Source organism: Echinops telfairi, unplaced genomic scaffold, assembly GCF_000313985.2.
Source record: "Echinops telfairi isolate 266 unplaced genomic scaffold, ASM31398v2 ScPeMD7_4225;HRSCAF=4972, whole genome shotgun sequence".
Taxonomy (NCBI): Eukaryota; Metazoa; Chordata; class Mammalia; order Afrosoricida; family Tenrecidae; genus Echinops; species Echinops telfairi.
In genome coordinates this window covers 13,393,200-13,398,883 of record NW_022108124.1, presented here as the reverse complement: position 1 = coordinate 13,398,883, position 5,684 = coordinate 13,393,200, and the positions used below count along the sequence as shown (strand labels likewise).

Here is a 5,684-nt window from a genome sequence, read left to right as displayed (position 1 = left end):
GTGAAGGGATGAGCAAGGAGGGAGGCACCGTGAGTCACGGACCCCGGGAGGGAGGGGGAGGGAAGGAGGAGGGACTGTGTTGTACGCTCACCTGTTTGTCAGTCACCGTCACACGCAGAGGCCACCACTGTGAGTCACGGGCGAAACACCGGCTACCAGCCAGCACACGAAGGCGCTCTCCCACGTACTTCCACTCCCCTCCCCAGCACCTACTTCCCCTGGGTCCTCAGTTTCCCCGCCCCAAGGCCTCTTTTTCCACTGGCACACACCGCCGTGGAGATGCCCACACCCCTGCCAGTGACACCCTTCCTTAATCACGCCTGCCTCCCCAGCACAATCACACACAGCGCTAGCCCACACTGCTGCTCACACAGGAGCTCCCCCTCCACTCTGCTGCCCACTACCAGCCAGCCACCTCCATCCCGATGTCTCACAGCCCTCAGGAGCCTAACTCATCGCCTGCCTCCCCCATCCCGAGGTCCTAGGCACCCAGCCCCCTGTCAGCCTCCACATCCAGCGGTCTCCAGGGCCACTCCCCTTTCTCCTATGTCCTGTCATCTCTCACCTAGACCTGGCAGATCCGTCTAACCGGTCACACCCCCTTCAGCCCCGGTGCTGAGTAATCTTTAAAAAATGCAAATCTGGTATTGTCACTCCTACTGAAACCCTTGGTAGCCTCCGTGCCCAAGCCCGCTCTGACTCCTTCAGCGCGCCTCTCAGCTCGCCCTCAAGTCCCAACGCAGCCTGTGTTGTGGCGCTGCACCTCCCTGTACTAAACTTGTGTTTGTGTTGCTCCCTGCGTGCCCGGTGCTTTGGCACAGTCGGGGGTGCTGGATAAATATTTGATTGGAGTGGATGAATGAATGAGCGCCGGCACCGGAGGCCTCCCCCGTCGTCGAAGGAAGCAGTCATTGTTAGGGGCCCTTTCCCTGCCGCAGGAGCTAGTGCCTGGTGTAGCCAAGAAACGTCTGGCACTTCCCTAGTGCCAAGGCCCTGGAGGCCAAGGCTGAAGAGCTGTCCCCTCCCCCAGGATCACTTTCAGCGGGATGGGTGGGGGAGGGGTGTGCCAAGGCTTCCGTGGCTGCTGCCATCTCTGGACTGCCCAGTCTGATTTTCCATCCAGGTCCACTAGGGGCCAGAGTTGGTGCTCGGAGGTGTGCCCCTTTCCCCTAGGAAGTCGTTCCTGAGGACTTGGGGCCATATGACCCCAAGGGCTGCCCCTGGAAGGAGCAGCTCTGAGGCTAAAAGGACGGGTTCTTTGGATTGCTGGAGGAAGCTGAAGGCACCCCTCTCCCCAGCTCCATCCCTGGGGCATGGCCAACGTGTGGGCAGAGAAGTTGGTGTACCTTTTCAGAGGCTCTGAGAAGACCCAAGAACTTGCATTAGGGACCCAGGCCTTGGGCTTCTTGGTACCCAGGAGAGTGAGGTGGCCTTCACAGAATTTGCATAGTGGGGCATGAGTGTCTGGGCAGTTGTGAGTCGTGTGAGGAGGGTCAACCCTCCTTGTCTGGGGCTCAGTCCTTGTGTGTGCTGGCGTGAGTGGGGAGTGGGGTGAGGAGGCTGAGTCTCGGGCCCAGAAGGTCTTGGAAGAAGCCTGGTTCTCTTTAGCTCAGGGCCGCTCTCCGGGACTTCTTGAGAGTGTGGAGTTTCTGTGTCCCCGGGCGCTTTCCTAATCCCAGGACCCTTGGAAGGGGCTGTGCCTACCCTAGGAGCAGTGCCATGGTCAGGATCTGGATTCTGGGGTAGCTGCTGAGCACCCCTTCCCCGCCCTCTGACTCATGAGCGGTCTGACACTTTTCTTGGACGGTTTTCACTATCTTTCCTATTTCTGAGTTGGCCTTTCTGGATCTCTAGTTCATTCTTTTTGTCCGGCCCCCTGCCTCTGCCTCCCTCTGGGTGCCCAGGTAGGAACACCAGGCTCCAGAACTCTTTCTTCCTTACTTGACAAAGACTATCTGCAGGTCCTGCCGGGGGTGCCCCGTAGAACCTGCTGCCTCCGTTTGCTTGTCTGCAGCCTTGGAAGTTGTGGCCTCCTCACCTGAAGTTGTTTGTGACATCTCAGAGTCCCGCTGACAGACTGGCTTGGACCTGCTCTCCTGACTTCTCTCCTGTTTATTCTTGGTGGGGGGGATGGAAGCCTCCTGAGATGCCAACACTGGCACCTGCCTGACCTTGCCCCTCCCCTTTCAGTACCACTCCCGGTGAGACCGACAGAGGGATGAGCATCTGACCTCCTCCTGGAATTAACTGTGACCGGAGCAGGAGACGGCCTGTTCCCATCATCTCTGTGGTGATGGGTAATACAGGCTGGCTGCCCACCCCCTCTTCTTGATGGTTCCGTGAAAGCCTGCTCTATGCCTGATTCTGGCCTCCTAGGGGCTGGGCACCATGAGAGCCAGACAGCTGCTGGGAGCCTGGCTCAGGGAGACAACTGTGCGCTTGTGGTGTGACAGGAGAACCCCAAACCTGGAGGCAACCCCGTGAGGCATCTTCTGTATGTGTTTGGGGGGTGGGGGTGGCTTCTATAGGACCAGAAAACCAAACATTAACCCGCCGCCATCGCCATCGAGTCGATTCTGACTGCAAACCCTGTAGGACAGGGCAGAGCTGTCCCCCTAGGTTTCTGAGCGGAGAGCCTCGTCTTACTCCCTTGGAGCAGTCGGTGGGTTTGAAACGCCAGCCTTTTGGCTAACAGCTGTTTCAAGCACCCCACAACTGAGGCTCCTGGAGGCCCAGTGGAGGTTTGCTTTCGTTGGGGGTGGGGGATCAGACTGGGATGTCCCAGGTGTAGGAAAAGCAGCTTGTGCAGAAGCCAGGTGAGCTGAGCGGGGACATGACAACTCCAACTCAGCTGGGCAAGGTCTTGCCCGGTGAGGGGCAGTGGCCAGGCCTGCAGAATTCAGACCTCCTGCAGAATTCTGAGCTGGTGCCCACGGGCAGTGGGGAGCCATGGGGTGGGTCTCAGCCTCGAGATGGCAGGTCGGTCCGTGGTTTCATAAGATCACTCTGGCTGCAGGGGTGAAGCCCGGCTGGGGGAGGAAAAGGCAAGGCAGAGGACATGGATTGTATTTGCAGTGTGGGCACCGAAACATGATAAGGGTAATAAAGTTTTTAAATTGAAGGTGACTTTCATAAAATGTAACACGTCCACTGATCTTAAGTACGCGGCCCAGTGAACGTTCACTGCATTGTGCATCCATCCAACCACCACTCAGATCAATATAGAACATTCCCAGCACCCCAAAACTTGCCCCAGCCCCATGACTTCCCAGTGCATCTCCCTCCCTCGGGGACCAGAGTGACTTGTATCATCGCGGATTGATTTGTGCCTTTTCATGAATGCCATTCAAATATAGTCTTGTGTCGGGCTTCTGCCACTCAACTTGGTAGCTGTTAGATTCAGCTCTGCCTGGGGTCTGGGGGGGTGGGGGATGGGGTGGTGGTGGTGGTGGTGGGGCATTCTTTGCTTCCTTTCGCCTTGCTTCCCTTTCTCTTCACCGGTGACATTGACATTCACAGCGTGTGCTCTTGAGAACTTGACATTGACTTTCAACCTGGTGAGCTTTTCGGACAGCTGGGGGAGGGGAGGATGCCCCCTCCCCCCTCCTGCAGAAAGGTTCAGTCACTTGCCCAGGACCACCCAGCTGAGGAGCCTGGCCAGGGGTCACCCTCAAGCCTGGAGCCGAGGTTCTTAGCCCATGGCCTCCCACGGCGGCCTGCCGGCACTTCCTGCGCCGCCTGGGCTCCTGTGGATTGAATGAGCTAATAATGTGCACTTCAGGGGCTGGCTGGGCAGGGAGGCAGGGGATGAGGATGGGTGCAGGTTTCTGGCTCGAGTAAGTGGGTGGGTGGTGGTGCAGTTACTAAGATAGGGAACACAGGAAGAGGGGACAGATGGCCTGGGGGCTGGGGAACGAAGCCGGAGAGTTCGATTTGGGGCCTGTGGAATTTTCTGTTTCTAGGGGACCGCCAGGTGCAGATACTGAGTAGGCATTTGGGGGTGGGGGTGGAGGGGACTTAGACATTCAGCGCCCTGTAAGTGGGTGGCATCTGGAGCTTGGGAAAGCTGGGGTCTCCCAGCAGGGTTGTGGGCGGGCTTTGAAGATGGTGCTTGTCCTTTGTGTATGTGTGTGTGTGTGTTTATGTCTTAGTGTCTCTGTGGTCAGTGTGTATGAGGGTGCTCCAGTGCACCCCACTTGGGACCCCAAGTCCTCAGTCTCTTGGGGGAGTCTGCAGGCCAGTGGGGAGCGGTTGTTTTTGTTTGTGGTTTGACCTTAGGAGGGAGGCATGTCAAGACTGAGAAACGACCCAGGGGAGGAGGAGAAGCCCCCCCCCCCTCCGGAAGCACCTGCGTTGTCTTGTCTCCCCAGTCCCGGGTAGGGGGGTTGGCCAGGGAGGGGGAGGTGCACTCTCTCTCTTCCCCACAGACCCTCTGGGATCATGGGGCGGGTGGGGGGAGGGAAAGGGAAAGACACCTGAGAAGTGGGGGGCGGGGGAGGGAGACTAAGACAGTCTTCTGGTTGGCTTTTCCTGTTCTCTGTCATTTCCTGTGCTGGGGATGAGGGGGAGGGGCTCTTCCACACTGGGGCCTCAGCTCACTTGTTTCCCCTTCCTCCTGATGACCTGGGGGGGTGGGGGGTGAGCTGTACTGGAGCCCATAGCAGGGAATTCCTTGGGAATTCCCTGATGCGGGGGCCCTTACTCACGCAGACAAGGGGCTGTCACTGGTTGTGGCATTTAGAAGGAGCCTCAAGACCCCTCACTGGAAGGAGCCAGCCAGGGTCTGAGACACCGCCTCCCCCTCACAAGGGTGGCATGGTGGTGTGTTTGGGGGCTCCCAGTCACACAGCCCAGAGAGGTGGGATACTGTCGCGGATAGCCACATTTCTAGAAGGTTTTTTTGTTTATGCAGGGGGCGGTGAACAACTTGTTTGTGTGTGTGTGTTTTCCGAAAGAGGGTTTCAGTGTGACAGCCAGAGACTGGAGTAGAGTGTCTGTGCATCTTTACAATCCAGCAAAGGACTTGATAAGCTTGCACTGGGGCTCACAGCGGCAGGCCTGGAGCAGGGGACTTCTCCCCTGTGGGAGGGGATTTCTGAAGGAAAGTCTTCAGAAGCCCTGTCCCAGCGGGCAGAGGAAGGGCTTGGGGAAGTCCCAGTTCTGGGAATGGGGCCGTGGTTCCCAGGGTGCTGGTCAGCCAGCTGGGGCACGAGGGCCCCCGGGGCGGGGGTCTGAGTGTGCACAGCAGCGTGGCTGTGTGGGTGTGCAGGAGTCGGGGAGGAGGAAGCAGGGATCTGCAAGGCTGCGCAGACTGTAGGCGTGCAGACGGCCGTACACATGCGCGTGCGTGCACGCACACACACACATACACAGGCACACACACACAGATGCAAGAGGGTGTGAATCACCCAGCCGGTGAGTCAGCGCCCAGGATTCCTGTCGGGAACGAGGGAGGCCGGGTGGAGGTCTGTCAGCCCATCTGTCTGTCTGCCTCCTGCCCTTGCTGGCTGTGCCTGTGCCTGTGTCTGAGCATGGGCACAGGTGGGCTGGAGGAGGGAGTCGGGTGGAGGGTGCCTGGCAGTTCTTGGGCAGACTGCTGGGTGCCCAGGTGGTGGTGGTCTGGAAATGCTGGGATGGTACTTGAGACTGGGAGGGAGGGCCATGTCTGCCCACCTAGGACGCCA

The 5,684-nt window shown here is 58.6% G+C and overlaps 1 protein-coding gene across 1 annotated transcript in view; it reads left to right on the top strand.

Moving 5' to 3' along the window:
• The window catches only part of CSRNP1 (cysteine and serine rich nuclear protein 1), a 12,177-nt gene that overhangs the window by 1,720 nt on the left and 4,773 nt on the right, over window positions 1-5,684 (top strand). The window lies entirely within an intron of this gene.